This window comes from Triticum aestivum, chromosome 7B (assembly GCF_018294505.1).
Source record: "Triticum aestivum cultivar Chinese Spring chromosome 7B, IWGSC CS RefSeq v2.1, whole genome shotgun sequence".
Lineage (NCBI taxonomy): Eukaryota > Viridiplantae > Streptophyta > Magnoliopsida > Poales > Poaceae > Triticum > Triticum aestivum.
Genome location: NC_057813.1, coordinates 257,699,810 through 257,724,247, shown reverse-complemented (window position 1 = coordinate 257,724,247; position 24,438 = coordinate 257,699,810). Strand labels below are relative to the sequence as shown.

General features: G+C 44.7%; 1 long non-coding RNA gene across 2 annotated transcripts; it reads right to left on the bottom strand.

The window, feature by feature from the left end:
* Nucleotides 1–19,728: 19,728 nt before the first annotated feature.
* Nucleotides 19,729–23,826, bottom strand: LOC123159269 (uncharacterized). 2 transcript variants are annotated; one of them, XR_006479613.1, is made up of 4 exons: nucleotides 23,571–23,826; nucleotides 21,346–23,069; nucleotides 21,105–21,190; nucleotides 19,729–20,197 (listed from the first exon to the last, which is right to left on the bottom strand). It is a non-coding gene; the product is annotated as an uncharacterized lncRNA (long non-coding RNA). The 2 variants fall into 2 exon arrangements; XR_006479614.1 differs by having other exon boundaries at nucleotides 21,346–22,954; nucleotides 23,571–23,820.
* Nucleotides 23,827–24,438: the final 612 nt, after the last annotated feature.

Sequence of the window (24,438 nt, the reverse complement as noted above, 5' to 3'; positions counted from 1 at the left end):
CAGTCACTTAGACTAACTAAATTCTTCTTCTATACCATCCAATAGGCTGTCTAGCCTACAATCCTGTTGGGAATACTTTGTGGCTAATCCTACCTAGTCATATACCAGACTAACATGAATCTCTTTCCCATCCGACCCTACAGGTCCGACCAGGGCCATGTGATTCGGATCAACCTTGGTGTACCGAGTTTTTACCAAGGCCCGGGCTTCCCTCGCACCTTGTCGGCAGGCCGATATCTTCCATAACCGGAAGCGCCGCCGTGCTCCCTTGAGCATCTCTACTAGCTCACCCATACTTCCTGGCAGGGAGGCGGACGGCCACAAGGCCTGGGCAATACCCTGCATCACCTGCCGAACTTGTTCGTGCAGTTGTGAAAGCTCTTGCAGAAGATCGTCTGCTGATCCGGGCATCTCCTCTTCGGGACGACCTATCAGCATACCTCCAGACATAACTCTATTAGCCCGTTTCTTCACCGAACTATATAAAGGTTCCTTTGAGCACATACTAAAAATGCCGCATCGAAGCCTCTTATTCTCCTTCACGGAGTTAGCAAGCTGGGCCCGAACATATTCCAGTTCAATGCCCAGCCGGGTATTGGCATCTTGGAGATCGTTTTTCTCTCGCCGAACCCGTGTCAGTATGCGCTCGCCAGCCTCTAGCTGTCGTTGAGCTCGTTGCTCATCCTCTGGTATGATCTCCGGATCCACTCCGGGATTGTCTGCACAATCTATTGTTAGATTTGCAAGTATGCCAAATAGTAACTGGTACACGTAATTACATTATTTTTTATCGAGACAAATATTACCAGATGATGCCTTCTTGGATTCCTCCATTCCGGCAACTACGGCCCTTAGCTAGGCTTTGCACTCATCCAGCTCTTGAGACAAATGGGTGTTCTTCTCTGTAAGAACCTATTCATACAATGATCCTTAAATCAGTCGTGCCAACTATTTCAAGTCTCAGGGGCTACTGTTATGCATAATTATCAGATTTTTCTTACCCGTATATCCTTTAAATACTGGTCTGTGGCTCTAGCAAGCCCATCTTGAGCAGCTCGGATGTACGCGTCTCTCGAGTTGAAGGCATTGAACGCCTCCTCAGAGAAGTTAGGGGTCGTGGAGTACAGCCCGTCGACGCCGGTGATTCATAGGGCTCTCCACTTCGGAATTCGTAGCAAATATTCTAACCGTATCCTCTGTAGGACGACCGTCCGGCATTGTCCCCACATTAGCCTCCATCCTTGAGGCCGGTTCTGGAGTCCGGCTGGTGGAGGCATGGCCTGCAGGATCTCCGGACATAGTCCGGCGAGTACTCTTCCTGCTAGGGGACAATGGACATTGTTCTATTTTAAAGACGATAATCATGGAGTAGGTTTTAAATCATACCTCTGCGATGACGTCTCGGTCCTGACCGCCTTCCTTTTAAGCCTACCCGGCTTGGGTGCCCCTTGTTGGTGAGTCGCCGCGGGTTCAGCAGGGCGCCCCGATGGCCTTCCCTATAAAGCACAATACATGTGCGGTGGGTAAGGCGTAAATAAGGGATCCTTCTCAGAAGTTAGGACTTCGGTTTTACTTACATGTGATGCTGGGAGTAGGCCAGGATAGTCGGCTATGATGGCCACCAAGGCACCATCACAGCTTGCCTGGTATAACATCCTGTCGATGAGCTCCACAAATACGTCTGGATCTTCTTCAAATCCAGGGTCGAGGGCCCGGTTGTGGTCCTCTGGCTGTGGAGACGGGCTGTGGACCTCCCTCACAGCTTTTCACAGTTCCTGCTATGAATTAGCAAGGTAAATATTTCTGATGAAAGAATACGGGAATGAATAGAGTTGATTAAAAGATAGCAGCTCACCCAGCTAGGGGGGTTGTACATGGAAAATCCATCCCGTGGCTGAATGCGGATAAACTCCTCTTCTTCTCCTTTATACAAATCGGACAATATTTTCGCCAGGGCGGTGACGGAGTCCAGACCTTTCTGACTGTAGCGGGTAGCATCGTCCTCTCCATTAAAATGCCACATAGGACGCCCCCGATACTGGAGTGGTTTCACCCCCCGCATCATGCATATTGACATAACCTCGATTATTGTCAATACAGATTTGGCCAGCATTTTTATCCTGCCCATCAGATAAATGACCTCTCTGTTATCTTCCTCTTGGGGGCTTCGGGGACGCCAGCTGCGGCATTTCTTCAGTGGGGCATTGGCAAACTCACGAAGGCCCATCCAGATAGGGTGCGGAAGTGGGATGTCCTCTATATAATACCACTCCGAAGGCTAGTCTTCGGATGTCTTCTTCGGAGTGCCGGACAGGTATCAGTTCCCGGCGATGCGCCATATTTCGGCTCCGCCCACTTGGTATATTGATCCCTCCTGATTGCGAGGGACGAGGCAGAACAACCTCTTCCATAGCTCGAAATGAGCTTCACAACCCAGAAAGAGCTCACAAAGGGCGACATAACCTGCGATGTGCAGTATGGAGGCAGGAGTGAAGTTATGCAGCTGGAGGCCGTAATACTCTAGGAGCCCGCGGAGGAATGGATGGATTGGAAATCCGAGGCCCCTCTGTAAGTAAGGAACAAGGCATCGCTCCCCCTGGATGGGTTGGGGAAACTCTCTGCTTGCTCCCCACCATCGTCAGTGGCTAGTCCGGCCCGGACGGGGACAAGATATGCAGGCAGGAGAAACCCCTGGGTCTGCAACTCCACCAACTGGCCGTGGGATACGGTGCACTTCACCCAATCGCCTGGCTTAGCGCTACGGGAGAGAGAGGAGGAGTTGCGGTGGCCGGCCATGATGGGATGGTTTTTCGGGCGCGCTCTGATGAATCCTCGCTTGGGGAAGATGGTGTGATTTGGATCTGAGGATCCCCATCTCTTTAATAGACGATTTACTTGCATGGTCAGGGTGGCAAATGTAAAAATGCCCCGACTTCTCGCATTCGCTCGACACGTGGAGACTGCCATTATTAAGGTACAAGAGCCAAGGAGTGCAACATTAATGGGAAGCCGGACACAGCTCGTTACAACAGGTACTCCGGGATTTGGAGAAGAACCCGCCTTGCAATGTCGAAGACAATCTGTGCGCCGGACTCATCGTAATTGAAGCCTGGTTCAGGGGCTACTGAGGAAGTCTTGGATTAGGGGGCCCTCGGACAGCCAGACTATGTACTTGTGCTGGACTGTTGGACTATGAAGATACGAGATTGAAGACTCCGTCCCATGCCCGGATGGGACTCTCCTTTGCGTGGAAGGCAAGCATGGCAATTCGGATATGTAGATTTCCTTCTCTCTAACCGACTCTGTGTAACCCTAGCCCCCTCCGATGTCTATATAAACCAGAGGGTTTAGTCCGTAGGACAAGAACAATCATAATCATAGGCTAGCTTCTAGGGTTTAGCCTCTACGATCTCGTGGTAGATCAACTCCTATAATACTCATATCATCAAGATCAATCAAGCAGGAAGTAGGGTATTACCTCCATAGAGGGGGCCCAAACTTGGGTAAACATTGTGTCCCCCACCTCCTGTTACCATTAGGCTTAGACGCACAGTTCGGGACCCCCTACCCGAGATCCACCGGTTTTGACACCGGCAATGGTTGCTTCATCCCTCCAAATTATTTTTTTAGCATTATTACTTCGTCCCTCCAACTTAACTGCGGGAAAGGTGCATCTTTGTGATTTGACGCCTCATTGCTCATTACTACGACGGCGCCATGACTGGGGTGGTTCACCCCTGCTACTCTTCACTGTATTTCGGTATGGCACATGGACCCACATGTCGGTGAAAGGGACTAGAACATTTATGAAAGCGAGTGCTCCACTCTTACGACGGAGGAGTACACGACACAGTGGCAAACATGTCGGCGAAAGGGGCTAGAACATTTATGAAAGAGAACTGTCACTTGTACTGTATAGTACTAGAGTTTTGCTATTTCGCATGATCCATCGATACAAACCCGATTAAACAGGAAAGGGTGGGATTTTTCCTGCGCGGTAGATGATACTGGCCATACATTTCAAAGGCAATTTTAATGTATGCAAACTGAATAATTAAGTAACGATATGATATCTAGTAAAACTAAAAACACATATGATTTATTGTGTTAGAGTGTAGTAGTAGTGCTGTATTGCATAGTTGTTAGATGTAACATGCGAGAACGTGTAGAGATGTAGTTTTGGAGGGCCTACAGAGAGAAAAGCATAATACGGTCACTGAACTTCAGAATATGCTGATTACGGTCACTATATACGTTTTGTGGTGATTATATGGTCACTTGCTCACCGTTGAACATCGGATTGCACTCTGTTGACCGGCCAAATAGTCTGCATGGCACCATGTTGACTAGTTAACTTGACCACGTTCCTTGTGGGTCCCACCTATCAGTTCACATAGGAAAAAGGTCAGATAAACACAAATTTACGCAGGCGCGACAAGACTCCAACCCGTGTGTGGGAATCACCTGGTTGTGTATGTGTCTGTCAGGGCCTGATGTGTGTGCATGCACGTGTAGGTTGAGCACTTCAGCGTGAGAGTGTGTGTTGGTCGTGTGGTGTGTGCATGCATGCACGCGTGTGTGTGTGTGTGAGTGTTGCGTGCGTGGCTGCGTGTGTACATGTGAGTGTTGTGTGCGTGCGTGGCTGCATGTGTTCATGTGAGTGTTGCGTGCATGCAGTTCGTGTGCATGCGTGCCTGTGTGTATAATCACCACACTAGCTCCTGTGTGTTAAAATAGACGGCTCAGCATACCAATACATGGCCACCTTGTCCGCTGTGCCCACGGTCATGACATCGACCAACTGTCCAATATTTTTTTGTCGTTTATTTTCATTATTACTAGCAAGATGCCCGTGTGTTGCACGTAACATCAAGATGCATTTGTATGTCTAGTTTATCTTGTGAGAGAAAAGGATGAACGAGGGAAGGTCTTATTTGCAAATGTGAAGAGGTGTGTGGGTACCTTTTTGCAAAATTGCCATAGTTTCCTTCCTATCCGTCAGCTATAAATCGGTCAGCCTATATTGCAGGATGGCAGGCACACCATCATCACCAACTCTGTTTTTTATAAGAGTGTAGAGTCGATACAAGCCAACAGGTGGGCCCAATGGTAGTGAGATAATGTGATGCAACACTAGAGGTGCCACGTGGAGCGCTTAACTGGTCAACTAGTCATGTCATGAGCAAATAGAGAGTTGTACGGTGAGCCCGTGACTGTATAATAACCACAAAACATAAATGGTGACCGTAATGAGTGGATTCTGAAGTCCAATGTACGTATCGTTCTTTCGCTTCAAATACAATGATCATCACTGTGTATATCTGGAGAGAAAGATGAAATATGCGTGAATGTGCTGGGGCTTACTTTTAGAGGACCTGGAGATAGTTTGTGTGCGTACGTGAAAGGGGCGTAGAGGGGGTGTATGCGATGGAGAGAGAGATGCTCTTTGTTTCTCTTTATTTTGACTAACTTTATATATAGTATAAAAATATACAAATTCACAGTGCGGAATAAATATCATTGTGGGCACCATGCAATGCAAATTAACGTTCATACTCCTCCATATAACTTTGTAATGTTGTATATATGTAGAGATTCTAAAATAATTTTTTGGCCATAATTTATTCAAAAGGAATGTTGTATGCAAAATAAACATGAAGAGAGGGCTTTTTAGATCATTGGGGTACGTGATGTAACATGTGTGAATGTGTAGTTGATGTATTTGGCAGGGCCTAGAGAGGTATGTGTGTGTATTACGTATTCGAGAGAGGCATGGATAGAGGGGCCCGGGGGGCGTGGGAGAGATATCACGACAAATGAGAGTGGTCTAGAGATAGAGAGACGAATATGATGTCCGTGAGGTCCGGTGGGTTGAGGTGAGGCCCTTGGTTCGGTTCCGTCCTGCGCCACATTGGTCAGCCCGTGACGCATTTAGGGAGACCCATGGATGACTAGTCGTACACGACAAAGATAGCAGCATTCTGAAGGACTCTGTGTCCACTAACAAAGCCGGCTAGGATTTGTAACCCTAGGTTCTCGGACTAAGGTAACCCCTTATGTCTGATATTACTAGTCATCCAACCTAACTCTAAGGGGCATCCTACAGAATGCTCTGCTAGAATCATACTCGTCGATTAGGAAGAGAGGTGTGAGACAATGCGTGAAAGACATGCCTAAAGATAATGTGCGTACAGGAGACACGTAGGCAGGTCTATGCATATAGAAAGGGTCGATGGGGATTGTGCGTCTGTATGCTTGTGAGAGGAAGAGTGCTTGTGATAAAGGTTAGTGAAAACAATTGTAAATGGTTACGAGAGGGAGGGAGGGTTATATTGAGAGCATGTCTGCAAGAAAGACACCTCAGGAGAGAGTGTGTGAGCATGTGTGAGAGACCACCGATGGAGAGTGAAACTACACATGAAAGACTTATGTACACATTGATTAAAGATATAAATTGTATCCAAATATTAGGATGGGATCATGATATTTGCAATTCGCGTAAGGAACAGTCATTGATCCATCAGACATCTAGATTCTATCGAATTTGAGCATGTATATGTTATTATTCAACATAATTGATCCACATAATTAGTATTTTGAACTCCATACAATGCATCGCTTTAGCAATCGAATATAAACGTGAGTATAGTTCATGTTGTGTGTGTAAAGCACATTATACATACGAAAGTTACACAATGAACATTATAAATAGCTACCCATGAACTAGCATACATTTGAATTCAACTTAAGGTGGTTTAAAAAATCAAATTCAACATGAAGTCCATTCAATTATTTGAATTCGATATCATGGCATTTGTAAAACATACCTAAATTACAAACAATGAAGTTCAACCACGCCGTCCTACGCCTCGCCGTTGCTGCTCCAACTTCGCCACCGTCCACCGCACAGGATATGTTCTTGCTACGCCATCCTTCGCCGCCTCAGATGTGCTTCCCCTCCGTCCACATACGGCCACGGCAACACGGTCAACAATTTGGCCATAGGTTCGTCCAAGGCTCCACCGTCCTCCAAAACATCGGTTCCCCAGGCAAAAAGAAGAAGATCGCCACAACATATGGAGGAGACCACACTGGCAACCGGAAATGGTACTCCTCTTCACTTATTCGTGCAAATCTTATGTGTTTGCTTGCACGGTATTCATCCCACAGAAGACACTAGTTGACCGCTTCTTCTTGATACTAGATGTTCCTAGTAACTCGCGATGCACAAGGTTTCTCCTCATATACTATTTCACCTTAGCTAGAGGTCCATCGCCCCCTAGATTTCAATTCCTAGTCAGTTGATTCCCAATTAACAGAAGCATTCCCCGGTGTAACAGGCACTAGTCCGCCTATTACGCTGGGGAAGCAGCGCCTCGGTGTTTATCTTAGGGGCGTGTGGGGCCTAGAGCTGCTGGCGCCAGATCTGGAGGTCGGCCGGGATTAAAGGGATGATGGCGTGGGGGCGCTGCCAAGAACGACGGTGGTGTGAGGTCGAGGGGAGGGCGGGGCGTCGGAGGCAGGGGTCTGGGCCGGTGGTCGCTAGCGGTTCGAGAAAGATCGTCAACAATGACTGGCGGGAGGCAAACAAAGGCCATCTGCCCGTTCCTTATAGATTGGACGGTTCATAAAAAAATCGAAGGACCTATTTATTTTCAGTCGACTGTTATCTTGATATGACCACATGTGGTGGTGTGCTGGAGGAGTACTTGCATTTCCTGTGCTCATATATTACAAAATCATACGGAGTAGAATCTAATTTTGTTTGACATGCAATGTTGTAGAGATATCATATGTCTCCTGTCATTTATTTTTAGCCACCTGCTATCTGCTACTTTTACAGTGCACTAGTTCTGCACACACTTCACCCATACTCTCACTATTGTGTTTTTATGCAAGGGTTTTTCATACTCTGCTGCCATGAGAGAAGCAGAAAAGAAAGAGAGAAGTCGCTCCAGCATTGTACGCAGATAGGCCCGACACGTTTCAGCACTTTAAAGGGTGTAGTGTCAGCAGATGGAGATGGTAAACGTAGCTCTGGAGTTGATTATCTCGCTCGCCGTGAACCACCATCCTAGGTGCTTCCTTTAACTTCACGGTGTCATATGTGGTTTCATGTTGCATATGGTGTCTAGCTTATATTCGAAAGGCTAAAGTCGGTCTTTATTAAGATAAGGAAATATATTTTTTACATGAACCACCATCCAGGGAGCACCAGAAGACAAATATCTAGTTAGGGCACTTGCCGAGCCAGTGACAAGCCCAGCACAGACAGGCATCACCTGGAAGCCAACTAAAAAGCCACGATGGTGGCGAAGCAGCCCGCCTCCCACTAGGCTGTCAGGTCCTAGATGATCATGCTCACCACTCCAGCCGGATGTCTAGCTTGTATTGCTTCCAATTTGGTTAAATTGCATCTTCTTAGCTTACACATTATACCTTTGAATATGACATGTGTTCCTGTTTTTGGTACATACTAGTACATATGTCTATTAACTTCTTACATCAAACTAATGTTCTTGTGTATCCCTCATCAATCACTTATGATGAGGCAGTCAGGCTAGTGAACTACTATGAGTAAAGATCCTCATTTAAAGAATGCAGCGTCTGCCTCCCAACATGATTCTCAAGAAACAACAAGGCTAGATGAAGATAGTGAACGTAGCTCTATACTTGATTACCGCATTTCCCCTACACTAGCATCGCAGGTGCTTGCTCTAACTTGGCAGCGTGATATGTGGTTGCATGTTGCATATGGTGTCTAGATTGTAATTCTTCCAATCTGGTTAAATTGCATGTGTTATTCTGCTTAGTTTATACATTATACCTATTAATGTGACATGCCTTCTTGTTTTTAGTACACAGTACATCTGTCTATTAAGCATGTCCTTGCATAAAACTATTTTTTTTGTATCTCGCATCAATCAATATGACGAGACACCTTTAGTATATGCAGTGCGATATTAGTTGCATCTTTCATTTGATTTATAGCATGTGCTGCTTATAATTTGTTGAAATGACATTTATGATGGGACGCTTTTAACTAGACCCTTTTAACTTGGCAGAGTCATATTGGTTGCATCTTTCATGTGGTGTCTAGCTTGCATTGCTTCTTATTTGTTGGAATGGTTTCTGCTTAGTTTACACAAACAGTTGTGAATATGCCATGCCGTCTTGTTTTTCGTACATATTCCATCCTGGTATCATGTGTTTGCCTTACATCAAAGTAGTGATTGTCAGTATCATCCATGAATGAGTTCTGAAGAGAGAATTTCATTGCTTTTTCTTGTCAGTTTACTTGACAATTCAAAATCAATAAAGCGGAAGGAAGTTAGCAAGGCAGCGGATAAAGGTGCTCCTTCCAAACGGAGGGCCTCTACAGATTCTACTCCTCCATCCCCTCAAGATGATTTGCAAGACAACACATGCATATACACTCAACGTAGCTGTGTTGATGATGAGCACGTCTCCCCTAGTGCACCATCACAGGTGCTCCCTCTAACTTGGCACTGTTATATGTGGTTGCATGTTATGTATGATGTCTAGATTGTATTGCTTCTAATTTTGTTGAATTCCATCTTCTTACTTTACACATTATACTTGTGAATAAGACATGTGTTCCTGTTTCTAGAACATACAATATCTGACTATCACACCATGTTCTTACATCAAAGTACTACTGTTGCGTAACCTGCAACAATCACTTATCATAAGACATGTTTGACTTGGGAGTGTGATATAGGTTACATCTAGCTTGTACTACTAATTTGTTGAAATGGCACTTATGACCAGATAGTTTTAACTTGGTAGAGTGATATTCGTTGCATCTTTCATATGGTATCTAGCTTTCATTGCTTCTAATTTGTTGAAATGTCTTCCTTAGTTTGCACATCATAAGATGTGAATATGCAATGTTGTGAAATATGTAATGGCACTAATGATGAGAGACCTTTAACTTGGTAGTGTGATGTTGTTTGCATCTTGCATATGATTTATTTCTTGTACTGGTTCACATTAGTTTAAATGTCATTTATGATGAGACACTGTTAACTTGGCAGAGCGATATTTGTAGCATCTTTCATATGGTGTCTACCTTCCATTACATTGCTTCTAATTTAGTGAAATGTCTTCTGCTTAGTTTACACATCATAGTTCTGGTTATCTCATGCCGTCCTGTTTTTCGTACATATTACATACTCCTATCATGTGGTTGTCCAACATCAACATTCAGTTCGTCTGTATCACGCATCAATTTGTTCTGAAGAACTAAATTGTTATTCGTTTTTCTTGTCGGCTTGACTTAACATGGCACAGAAAAAGAGGAAGCAACACAAAATGACAGGGAAAGGGAAGCGGAAGAATCCTGCAGATTCTGCTGGTACTGATGGTGCTATAGAAGGTGAAAGTCCAATGGAAAATTGTACAAACAGGGTATCCCGTGCTACACGAGCTGCAGAACAAGCCAAACAGAAACAAATAGCTGCCACGAAACAAGCAGAGACAACCCTAGTTTTTGCAACACCTTCCAAAGTACCACCAGCTCCACGAGTTACTTGTTGGTCAACTCAGCTAGCAGCACATTCGCAAGCTCCCTTGCCACCTGACACTACTTCCGAAGCACTCTTGGCACAAGATGAGTTGGCAAGATCAGATGAACTTTGTGAGCTTCAACAGCAAGAAGGTAGTTCTTGGAGTCAAGTTACAGTTGCATGCTTCTTTATATGTAGTCTCACAGTTTGATGTACACTAACACTTCCTATATTCGTTGTTGGACTAGCACCTAGGCGCAAGAGGAAACAAACATCAGGGATAATGCTCGATAGGTTAAATAAATCTAGAGGAGGAAGAATGGAGATCCGTTTTGAGGCAGGTTTAAAAAGGTCACGTGATGCTACAGAGTCAGCCAAGTTAGTATCAGAGGCAGTGGTTGCTGTTACGTGTCATGTACGTATCCTCCCAACATGGATTTAGTACAGGAATGACAAATACGAAACCCAGTTCAAAACCTTCCTCGACCATTTATCTGTAAGTATGGTTATGTATGGAAACTAGTAATATCGTCCTGCTCTGTCCCATACTTTGTAGGTTGCTAATAATGAGACTCCCATAATTTTCAACAGATGAGGTTCAAGTTGGATAGCCAAGATGATGCAACCAGACAAGCTTGCACCCATGTTTTCAAGTCTACTCTGCAACAGTATCGGTATAACTTGAGGAAAACTCACTTTGAAGGCAAGGCTAACAGTGAACTTGCCCAAACATCTCCAGTGGAAAATACATCGGATGAAGACTAGAGAGGCCTCATTAAACACTGGTCTGATCCGAAGTATCAGGTACATTATATATATGTGATCAGATCACATGTTGAAGTCCTATTTACGCATGTGCCACACAAATCTATCTTCTTGTAGGTGAACTGTTCAAAGAACAAGCCTAACCTTTCGAAAGTGAAATTCCAACAGACGACAGGATCTCATAGCTCTTGTAATTAGCTTCTGTTCTCTTTTCGTTGTACCATATTATCAGATCTGTATTGACTTGTTCCAAATGCAGAGGAAAGCCCGCAAGGACCAAAAAGTACCTGAACCAAATGTTGTGGAAATCTTCAAGGACTGTCACACCAGCAAGAAGAAGGGCATGACTACACAAGTCAAAGCCGCTGTTGTAAGTCCTTAATCCTCATGCCTTTTAACTACTACTTACTCTGACTTGTGCCTTGAACTGCATTGTTTGCAGCTAATGTCTATTACTCTTTTCAATTTTATACACAATTGTCTTAGCGTATCATTGTACCTTACAAGGACTAAAAAACAGGAGTGATGTTCCTTTGATCTTGACATGTAATCTAGTTCCGTGCTGGACTTGCCCACACAATGTTACAATTGCATGTTTGTCTGTTCTCAGTTTTTTTGTGATATGAATGATGTCATATTATGCTTACCGTATTATAAACTTTGTCTCTGTATCCTTAGATGTCAATACAATGTGAAGAAATAGACAATACATTAGCCATGGTACATGGTCATATGTTTGGGACTTGGTTTTATTATGTACTCTGCAGTAAAATACAACTAATATTTTACATGGGTTCACCAGAATAAGTTCTGTATATAGACCAAAGCTATTTTGTTTGGTTTTGCTGCCTCCTTGATATCTTCTGTTCTGGTACTACTAATGTAAAAACTCAACTTTTCAGCAAGCTATGGAAAAAATGGTGGAACCGCCACGTTCTGAAGGTGGCGAGGCAACTATAACCACAATGTCAGCTCTTGCTGTAGTGGGTCAGTACCTGTCCACTAACAGTGCCAAAAGCACGTTCCTGCGTAATACTGGGTTGGTTGTTAAGGAAATCTCGTCCAAACTGCCTCATGATCAAGATATGCATGATCAAAACAATGTTATCTGCGCTCCAGACACAAGTCCATTCCCTAACAGAGACCCTTTGTGAAACAAGGACATGCATTATTCGATGTCGTCAAGATATGCATGGTTTTGAAACCAGACTATCAGACATTTGCTATGTTGTTCAGGATCCTAGGAGAAATGAAGGCGAAGGTTATGGTGCTCCATCGGACAATACATCATGAAAACATAACAGTTAGGTTAAATGAACTGAGCTTCTGAACTTCTGGTGGTGCATTTATCTGCCAGACTATTAACTTTTATGCCAACCTTCCTTTTGTTTTATAGTTTTAATTTGTTTTGTTGCGATACAAAATTTGTTCTTAACGTGCAGCCACCGGCTGAAGAAAATAGCAAGCCATTTTTGTATAGTGTAGGGTGTTCCCTATATTTGCACTGGTGGCGACCTTTGATGCCGAGTGGATCTAATCTATGCAATTGCCTTAATAGCCTAGCGTTAGTTTCGGGCTTATTTATTTCCTAGTCTTCTTTTTCCCTGGTTTGCTAGTGGCTACAACAACCATGGGCCATATACGGACCGTGGCAACCTTGACCCTGCTACAGGTCATAGGATCCATGGGTCTCCTACGGGCCGTCGATAAATGGGCCTCCAACAGGGCCGTAGAATCGGTGGGCCTCGGGCCGTCGGATAAATGGGTCTACATGGGCCATAAACGGGCGTAATTGGTATCAACCTAGCACGGTAACAGACCGTTAATAGACCAGAGGATAGCAAAGGCTTAATTCTGTCACAGGCATAACGGGTCGTTAATGGGCCAGAATATAGGACGGGCTGGAAACGGCACAACGGGTTAACAGGCCAGAAACGGGCCGAATCTTGCCACGGGCCGAATTTGGACCATTAGGGGAACATGCCAGTAACGGGCCATAAGTAATAGAGGGCCGAAAAGGAGCCCAAGAACGTATGGGCCGTCAGTAGGACGAAAGCTAACACGGGCTAGAAACGGCCCATGTGAATCATGGGCCGTTAACGGGTACAAAGAAATTTACTGTTCATTATGGGCTAGAGTCACCGTGGGCCTCTAAAGGGCCTAAAGATACGAAGGCCTCATATGGGCCGAAAGACATCGTGGGCCATACATGAGCCGAAAGTGAAATGGGCTGGTGTTATATTCGACGGACCACATGACATTGTTGGGCCTATTTCGGGTAGGCCCTGATGGGCCGTGAGTTACCGGGCCGTAAAATGGGCTATTTGCGAAGAGACTATTAACAGGCTTTTCATGGGCCAGCCCACTAACTTTTGACCAAGTCAAATGGGCCGGCCTTTGTAAGCTAAATGGACTAGTGGTGGGTCGTCGCACGTGTCGACATATCATAGGCGCCTATCTGACCCACTGACGAGCTAACACATGTTTCCTCCGGCCAATCAGAATTTTACACTTGGAAATTTCCCATTGGTTCGGGCTATTAACGGGTTATCAGATCCAAAATAGCTTAATGGTGTCCCGTTACGGTGGATGTCATCGGTCACCCTTGACGAAAGCACTTCTGTGACGCGCGATTTATCGTCATGGAAGTGGACACTTCCAAGATGATAATTTTGGTAATGTCATGGAACACTTCTACGACAACACATGTATGACTATCTTGATTCTGTCATAAAATCGTCATGGCTGTACATGCATGACAAAAAACGTGACCTACTGTGACAAACACGTATCATCACGAAAGTGTATTTTTTTGTAGTGGTTGTGCTTGATAAATACTTTGTGTTAAGAAGATAGAGCATGACAAGACTATATGATTTTATAGTGATAGCTTTCTTTAGCATTAATATTTTGAAAGACACAATTGTTTGTTGGGATGTCTGAGTATTGATGTCTTTATGTCAAATTATAGACTATTGCTTTGAATCACTTATGTCTTAATATTCATGCCATGATTAGATATATGATCAAGTTTATGCTAGGTAGCATTCGACATCAAAAATTATTTTTTTTATCATTTACCTACTACAGGACGAGCAGGAATTAAGCTTGGGGATGCTGATACGTCTCAGTCCTATCTATAACTCATGCCAATATTAGACAACTTTCACATATTTTTGGCAACTTTTTATATGATTTATTGGACTAACCTATTGATCCAGTGCCTAGTGCCAGTTCCTGTTTGTTGCATGTTTTTTGTTTTGCACAAAATCCATATCAAACAAAGTCCAGACGCGATAAAAATTTACGGAGAATTATTTTGGAATATTTATGATTTTTTGGAGGTGGAATCAACGCAAACAGGGGCCCACAGTGACCACAATCCACCAGGGCGCGCCGGGCACCCCCTAGCGCGCCCATGTATCTTGTGCCCTCCTCGAAGGTAGTTGGGGCCCTTGTTTTGGCGCAAGAAAGATAATTTATGGAAAAAAATCATGTAAAAATTGCAGCGCAATCGGAGTTACGGATCTTCGGGAATTTAAGAAATCGTGAAGGGCCAGATCTGGGGAACGCGAAACAGAAAGGAACAAAGAGGGAGATCCAATCTTGCAGGGGCTCCCGCCCCTCTGCCGCCATGGAGGCCATCGACCAGAGGGGAAACTCCCCTACAATCTAGGGGGGAGGCCAAGGAAGAAGACGAAGGAGGGGGCTCTCTCCCCCTCTCTCCCGGTGGCACCGGAACACCGTCGGGGAAAGGATCGTGACGGCGATCTACATCAACAACATTGCTACCGTCAACACCAACTTTCTCCCCCTCTATGCAGTGGTGTAACACCCCTTATCTCCACTGTAATCTCTATGTAAACATGGTGCTCAACTCCATATATTATTTCCCAATGATATTTGGCTATCCTATGATGTTTGAGTAGATTCATTTTGTCCTATGGGTTAATCGTGATCTTCGTTGGTATGATTGTATATTTATTTATGGTGCTGTCCTACGATGCCCTCCGTCTCGCGCAAATGTCAGGGTCCCCCGCTGTAGGGTGTTGCAATATGTTCATGGTTTTCTTATTGTCGGTGTTGCGGGGGATGACAGCAGCCCAAACGCGGATAAGTGGGTTATGGCGTATGGGAGTAAAGAGGACTTGATACTTAATGTTATGGTTGGGTTTCATGACCTTAATGATCTTTAGTAGTTGTGGATGCTTGCTAGAATGCCAATCATAAGTGCATATGATCCAAGTAGAGAAAGTATGTTAGCTCATGCCTCTCCCTCATATAAAATTGCAAGAATGATTACCGGTACTTGTTATCTATTGCCTAGGGACAAATGACTTTCTTGTTGACAACAGCTATCCACTATTATTACCTTGCAATTTATTCGTAGTTTTATTATCGCAAAGTACTCATAGTTTTATTCTTGCAAAATAGTTTCATACTTATTCTAGGTAAAGCAAACATCAAGTGTGCATAGAGTTGTAACGGCGGTCGATAGAACTTGAGGGAATATTTGTTCTACCTTTAGCTCCTCGTTGGGTTCGGCCTCTTATTTATCAAAAAAGGCTACAAATGATCCCCTATACTTGTGGGTTATCACTATTCTGTGGTGCAACGTTTATGAGGCGTACCACATCAGAAACAGTTCATGTTTGCAAATCATGTATGATAAGGCAACTATCACAAATGTTTAGTTTGCCTGCATCGTTTGTGATATTGTCTGACATCACACACGCTTTGCAAATGGCAACTGTGTGCATGCTCGCACACGTTTCCTCTCTGTGAACCGTGTCGCATTATGGTGTTTACCACAAACATTTGTGTTTTACCGATCGTGTGTGCCCTAACGACCTGGAGATCATTGTTATCATGGCTTATGTGATATGGGTGCTAGTGCTAGTGCAATACCTTTTTCCTTATATGAAGAAATTATGCATGATATTGCACCTGCTGAGTTAGAAGATGTTGTTGTTACAATTAAGCTTGCCAATAGAGATACTATTTCACCATTTGGGATTGTTAGAGATGTTGAAGTCTTGTGTGGGAAAGTTAAATATCCTGCTGATTTTCTTGTTCTTGGTTCCCCACAAGATAGCTTTTGTCCCATTATATTTGGTAGACCCTTTGAGGGAGTCCCAGATTAGGGGGTGTCCAGATAGCCGAATTATCACCTTTGGCCGGACTCCTGGACTATGAAGATACAAGATTGAAGACTTCGTCCCATGTCCGGATGGGACTTTCCTTAGCGTGGAAGGCAAGCTTGGCGATACGGATATGTAGATCTCCTACCATTGTAACCGACTCTATGTAACCCTAACCCTCTCCGGTGTCTATATAAATCGGAGGGTTTTAGTCCGTAGGACGAACAACAATCATACCATAGGCTAGCTTCTAGGGTTTAGCCTCTTTCATCTCGTGGTAGATCCACTCTTGTACTACCCATATCATCAATATTAATCGAGCATGAGTAGGATTTTATCTCCATCGAGAGGGCCCGAACCTGGATAAAAACATCGTGTCCCTTGTGTCCTATTACCATCCGCCTAGACGCACAGTTCGGGACCCCCTACCCGAGATCCGCCAGTTTTGACACCGACATTGGTGCTTTCATTGAGAGTTCCTCTGTGCCGTCGCCATCAGAAAGGATGCCTCGTCCCGTCTTTAAAGATGGCACCGTTGCTAAAGGAGCTTTCGCCATCGGCCAAACTCTCTGGCTAGGCGGTTTTCTTATGACCGCATGTTCGGCCGCCGCACCGACGATGACTTCTCGGGTCATCAAAAGCAATATTCACGTTAACTCGGAACTCGCCGAGCAGCTAGATCCGATGGAGCTCTCTTACTTAAACGAGATCTTGGATCGCATCGCCGCCCTGGGAGTCGCTACAGACTACGACCAGATTGGGCCTAAAACCGATCTGAGAGAGATTAACTCTCTCCAGGCTACCCACCACGTTGCTATGGTAGAGGAACAATATGGCGACCCTTCTTCTATCCTAAGGACTAGCTATGTCCGGATTACTGACCCCTCCATGCCGGATTCCCGCGGAGGGGAGAACACCACTCAAGCCCTGAACTTAAAGTCAGGCAGCGGGCTAGATTCATCAGACAACGTCCAAGAACCCAAGCTTCCAAGTTCGGAAACTTCTTGGCCCCTGAGTCTTAGATCGGACGGAGTTTGGAATTTAACTCCACCCGCCCACCCAAACATAAGCGATCTATCCCAAATCCGGCAAGAGCCCGCTGAAATAGTACATCATTACTGGGCCAAATTCCTCCTGGTCATGAACAGGATAAAGGACTGCCGTGAAGAGGACGCAATTTCATTCTTCTGCATTAATTGCATGGACGAAGGAATCCTCAACACCATAAGTTGTCGCGAAATTACATGCTTTGCTGACTTGGCGTCCACAGTATGAAAGTACTGTGCGATGGAGAGCGCCTGGAAAATCGAAATCAAATTTTGGGATAATCCGGCCTTGAACACAACCCTAGTCCAAAGTAAAATGGTGCATCATTACCAGGCACCTGGGTTAAATACCAAAAAGCAAAACCCCTCTAAAGGGCATGGAACCATACTGGAGGGATGGCTCAATGGACCCTACAAAATTCATAGTACAGAGGGCGCCACTCCAACTCATAGCCTTAGAGCATGTTGGATACTATGGCAGGTGGCCAAAAGTGGCGAAGAGCTTCTAGCTCCAGAGCACCAGCCCAGCAATACCAGTACAGTATTAACAGTCTTCGAAACTTTCGCATCAAATAATATGCGGAAACGAACACTCCGCAGCCTTGCTGAAGTCCACCAGGTAGCAACAATAAATCCATGGAGTGACACGGCTATTACCTTTAACGCCAGTGACGAACCTAAATTCTGAACAGCCCGAGCACCAGCCGCATTGGTCCTCAGTCCAATAGTGGACGGCTTTCGCCTTACCAAGGTACTCATGGATGGCGGCAGCGGATTAAACCTCATTTACGAGGAAACCCTTTGAAAAAATGGAAATAGACTGGAGCCGCATTGAGTGAAGCAGCATAACCTTTAGAGGAATAATCCCAGTCGGGAAGCATGCTGTACAGGAAAAATCACACTGGATGTGGTGTTCGGCACGCCGGATAATTACAGGTCCGAGGAGGTCACATTCCAAGTGGCCCCGTTCAGCAGCGGATACCACGCTCTATTGGTGCGAGAGGCATTCACAATTTTTCAAGCTATACCCCATTACGGGTACATGAAGCTCAAAATGCCCGGACCGAACGGAATCATCACTCTTGCTAGTGACCCGGACATAGCACTCCGCGCCTAAAATAAAACAGCCGCACTTGCCCTTGAGGCACTATCCGAAGCCCTAGCGGCCGAGGAACTCACTGCGCTGCGCTCCACGGTGAACATGGACGATGTGATACTCGATAAGAGATCCAAGTCCACCTCTTTTAAACCGGCGGACCAAATAGTCAAATTCCAAGTCCATCCAACGGACCTTACGAAAACGGCCTCCATCGGGGCACAATTAAACCCTGATGTAGACGCTGCACTACGAGAATTCCTACACGAAAATTGGGACATCTTTGCCTGGCACCCTTCAGACATGCCAGGAATCCCACGCCGGCTGGCCGAGCACAACCTAAATATCCTAAAGGATTCAAGGTAGTCAAACAAGCTCTTCGGCGTTTCTCCGAACCTAAGAGATAGGCCATGGGAGAGGAGCTAGCCAAACTATTAGAGGCCGGATTCATTAGAGATATAAAACATCCGGACTGGCTAGCAAACCTGGTAATGGTACCAATGAAGGACAAATCATGGCGCATGTGTGTCGATTTCAAGGACCTTAACAAGGCTTGCCCAAAGGATCCCTTCCCCCTTCCCCGCATCGATCAAATTATCAACGCTACCGCAGGACACAATTCATTGTGCTTCCTCGACGCATACTCTGGCTACCACCAAATTAAGATGGCAGAGCCAGACCAAGCCGCAACGGCATTGATCACTCCATACGACCCATTCTGCTTCAACACAATGCCCTTCGGGCTCAAAAACGCCGGCGCAACATATCAGCGCATGATTCAGACATCACTACTGGAATCTGGCCCAGCAGATGGCAAAGGCTGTAGGCTCTTTGCCGTCTGCCAGCAGATGGCAAAGGCTGCATGCTTTGCCGTCTGCCAGCAGATGGCAAAGAGCCCAAATAGGCCAGCCCAAATTTTACATGTAGATGACACATGGCCTCTTTGCCATCTGCCAGCTGATGGCAAAGCTCTTTGCCATCTGCCAGCAGATGGCAAAGTGACTATATTGCCCCATTTAATTTTGATTTTTCTTATATCAGTTCCTTTTCATAGAAAATCAAACACAAATATATTTATATGACTAATATAGCATATTCAATACATATTACCAATAGTCATGAACACATATATATCCAACACATGTTTCCAATTGCAAGCAATTAACCAAAGTGGTGGCATGGAGCATCCAACTGCTAGTACCTCTGCTCAAAAACCTTTTATAGCATAGCATTTCTTGTCCCTAGTATGCACCAAATGAAGGTTCCATGGCCTTATCTCAGGCATGTTCTTTTTCAGTGTGACATGTACTTTAACATCATCTATAGTCTGTATAGAGATCACCATTACCCACATAAAAATCATAGAGCAACAGAAAATGCTACTTACTAAGTGTGATTGCATAAAGTTACCCCTGGTGCTAAACCTCATATTAGTTCATGTTACTGCTAATTATTATTTTATCACACCCTCATGCCGCCGTCGCTGTCAATCTGGGACACCTGGCCGCTCAAAGCCATGCTACATGATGGAGGAGGTAGACCGAGAGGACTTGATGTGGGTGCCGAGGCGGATCGGGGAGGCTGCCGCGCGGGACATGACACATCGCCTGCTTCGGCATGCTGCAACAAACATACATATTAAAGTATAAATATGCAACAAAACCAACATCACAAAAACGATAGGACAATATAATATTGCTGGAACAAAAGGTGTATCGATCATCAAATTTCTTTGACCTACAAACCAGCCTAGGAGAAGTTCATCTATGTGAGAAAACCAAACATCAACTCAGCTAGTGGAGAACTGAGCATAATATTGTAAGCAAGAAAAGATAAATAAGTAAACAAAATAAGTTATCTCGGCAAGCAAACACTATGCGGCCCCTCTCATCACCACCATTCTGCTCATCTATTTTCTTGGCCCCTCTACCTTCTAAACAAAGTTGCAAGCTTTTATGGAAACAAGAAAGCTTGTCATCTTTGCTTCTCAAGAAAAACCTTGAAACCCATCACCATTGCATAGGTGCAGTTTACAATAAAGCTAACCTGGTTTTACCAAACAGGAAATAAAGCCACAATCAGTAGATAAGCTAACAATTAACAACTATGAAAAGATCATTGACGCTTTTCAAGTTGAAGTAGTAGTTCACACTCCAATATCTGGTGGGTTCAGAAATTATTTGAAGTTTTACATATGATCTACTTCAAATAATTCAAGAAAAAAGCCTGATTCTCTATTCAACACTGTGAACTTCTAACCCCAGCTCATCATATCACTATTTTTACTGCACTTCCGGGCAGCCTAGATTATATGTGGTACAAGCATATGCTATTCATATGGTCGTACCATTCAGCTAACAAAATGAATTAAGTCATCTTGGAGATTTATTCCACCAAGCACAAATATTGTATCATGAATCAGACAACAAACTTTTATTTGATTAGGAGTCTGCCTCTAGAAATAGTAGCACATGAGGACATGACTTCCTATGCCACATCTGAAGAAATTGAGTTGTTGCGACTGTACCTGTTGAGCATGCGCACACACTGCAGAGGCATCAAAACCGGGCCAAATCAAACTAAGCTCATGAAGGAAGCGCTTCTTAACATCGACTACAGGGACAAAAAGCTATAATTAAAACATTTAAATTTGAACCACTATGAACAAGAACTATTTGTTTGGCCCATCATACTTCTCACTACACACTATCAGTGTAGAGAAACCTGGCATAGCCACAATCAGTCACTATAGGAAGCAGCTTGCCTACCTGTTGAGCATGCGCACACACTGCTGGTAGGAAAGGTCGAAGTAGAACTTCTTTGAGATATAGTAGTTCTCTTCAATGGCAGGAAAAAATTCATCCTCAGTGAGCGGTCTGCACTTCCAAACAATATTGAAGCAAACCTAGGGGAAACAACAGCTCAAAACCAAATTAAGAGTTATTATCGTTAATCAATAAGTGGCACTCAGTAATACAAGGAAAGCAACATCTCGTCACAACTAAATCTTAGACAGTTCACCACAACCTTTTACACCATGTTCCTCATTATAAGTGGCCAGTAGTAGATGAATGATGATTTTCAACAATATTTCAGAATACATAATCCCACCAACTATTAAATACAGTTGTAAATGAGCCTTTAGAATCTTTATGTGAACCAAAGAAAAGGACAATTGCAATTTACAGATCATTCAACTAATACTTTCTCAAGTTCTATAAACCTAACAGAACCATATTATGATCATCAACAGTCAAGAAACATGGCACTGGCAATTGCAGTTCATAGATCATTCAATCACTACCTTTTGGGGTTTTCTAAGCCCAAGGGTTTAACAGTAGCATATTATACTGGATTAATAATCAAGAGGCAAACAAGGGTCATTGCAATTCACACTTCAGAGATGATTCAATCACTAGCTACTCGTGTTCCCCATGCCCAAGGGTGTAGCATAACAGAACCATAATAGTAATTACTAGATCATTGATGGCGCGCGTTGCCGCGCCCGTCTATTTAGAATTTTCTTCAATAAAATTTGCAACTATTGACCTATTTGTTAGCAATAAAAGAGAGGTAAACTTTAGTTGGCTTGCAAAGAAGTACTGGGGTAGTACGGCAGGATATGGTTTTTGTGCAGTCTAATGAGCTTCAAACGGAGCGAAACGTTTGATGGGGTAGATAGTTAAACCAAGAAAATTAAGTGTGGTTCATATTTGGGACTGTAGATTCATACAAAATGTATACTACTGTTTCTAGAAAAGAATGATTAAACTGCACTTTGTTTTCTTTGGCAGAAAGGGAGGACACATACTACAATACAACGTTTTGATATTTTGGCATGGGAAATTCTAGAAATTTTTAGTGTGGGGAGAAAATACATGATACACTAAATGTTTTTATCTGCTATATGTAGCTAAATAATAGATCCTTAATAAAGTTACAGACAATTATTATTTCATGATGTATTTGCCGATAATTACATGCACATTTTCAATGTTCGCTTTCATGAATTGGAGACTTAAGGGAATGCATACATAGAGATCCAAAGAAGAAAACTGATTTGCGCATTTCATCAAACAAAGGACTGGCCAAATCTAGAGATAAGAAAGGGGGCAAAGATAGTAGCATGAACGGAAGGCACTTATGATTGGAGTGTCCTTTGAGCTACAGGAATGGTTCAGTGGCACACATGCACTGGAGTGAGGGGGCTCCTATGACGCTGACGATCAGCAGCCAGAGGCTGCTGCCCGCCACGCAAGCACCGGCCACCATGGCACCTGCCCAGTATGGTGTTCGCTCGAGTTGGCGATGGATCTAACAGCCAAACCACTCCATGCTCCTGCGCGTCTCTCCAGCACCGCAGCAAGGAGCCTATATCTGCATGGGAGGAGACCTGAATCGATCAGCAAGGCAAGCATCGCCTCACTCCGATTAAGCCGGCCGCCTGAGAAGTTCATCTCTCATGTGTTCGATGTTATACAATGCTTCAAGTCTACAGCCAAAGAGAAAGATTGTTTGACTTTTGATAGAATAAAGTTTGTTTAATTGAGAGGCCACATCTCTACTTGAATACTTAAAATCAGTTTCTTTTCTTGCAGAAATATATTACCAACAAAAAGATAATCCCGAAGTAGGAAAACACCAACGATCTTGTCTGTAATGGCACTTGGCAATTGACACCCAAGGGAGGAATACGCAAAAATGCATACCTTCACCACGACAGAACATAGATGCAAATTCAGGTTGCTATTACCCCCGGCCTCCCGCCCGCGCATGAAAATACAGATCGAAATTGAAAAAAGGGGCTAAAATTAGCCGGGACGCGGCCGCGCGTGGATCCAAATTTGACTGGCCGGCGGAACCGGGCGGCAAAAAACTAGCGCTGCAGCCCTATCTTGTTCTTCGAAAAAGCAAACAAACAGAGCATGGCCGACCGGAGGCCGGCACGGCAGGATGAACTAGTAGTACGGTAGCAGCAGGGGAAAGAACATACGTGCGTGCACCGGCGGTTTGTCGTGCGCCTGCGGCGGCGGCGGCGGGGCGCTTGCTTGTCGATTCTAGGGGCTCGCGACGCAGCAGGGTGGGCCGGTGGAGGAGTAGCAGCAGGGCGGCGGCGGGGATCCTAGGGCGCAGAAGGGGTAGGAGGAGGAGGAGGTGGGAGGGAGCGGCGGCGGGTGAGGAAGGAAGGAGCGAGGGGCGTGGGGCTGTGGATTGGGGCTAGGGTGAGGAAGGAAGGAGCGAGCGACGGCGGATGTTTTTTTTACCTGGATGGGTGGGGAGAGAGGGAGGGGATAACCCCACAGTTTTTTTACCTGGAAAAAAATAACCCATCTCTTTGCCATCTGCCAGTAGATGGCAAAGACGTGGGGCTGGTACGCCGTTACACTCATGACGGTCACAGGATTTGCCAACCTCTTTGCCATCTGCTGGCAGATGGCAAAGATTATTTGCCATCCACTAGCACATGGCAAAGAATTGGCTGATGGCAACCATGTTCTTTGCTGTCTGTCAGTTCTTTGCCATCTGTTTTTTATAAGCAGATGGCAAAGACGTTCTTTGCCATCAGCTGGCAGATGGCAAAGAGCTGGCTGATGGCAAATTCTCAGTTTCCAGTAGTGCATGTCTGGCAAACCAAATTGGCAAAACAGTGGAGGCATACGTAGATGATGTGGTCGTCAAATCCAAGCATGTGGAAACTCTAGTAGACGACTTGAGGCTCACATTCGACAATCTCCGAGCATATGACATTAAGCTCAACCCGGAAAAATGCGTTTTCGGCGTACCAGCCAAAAAGCTCTTGGGCTTCATTGTATCCGGTAGAGGAATCGTAGCAAACCCAGCCAAGATCCGAGCTCTGTCAC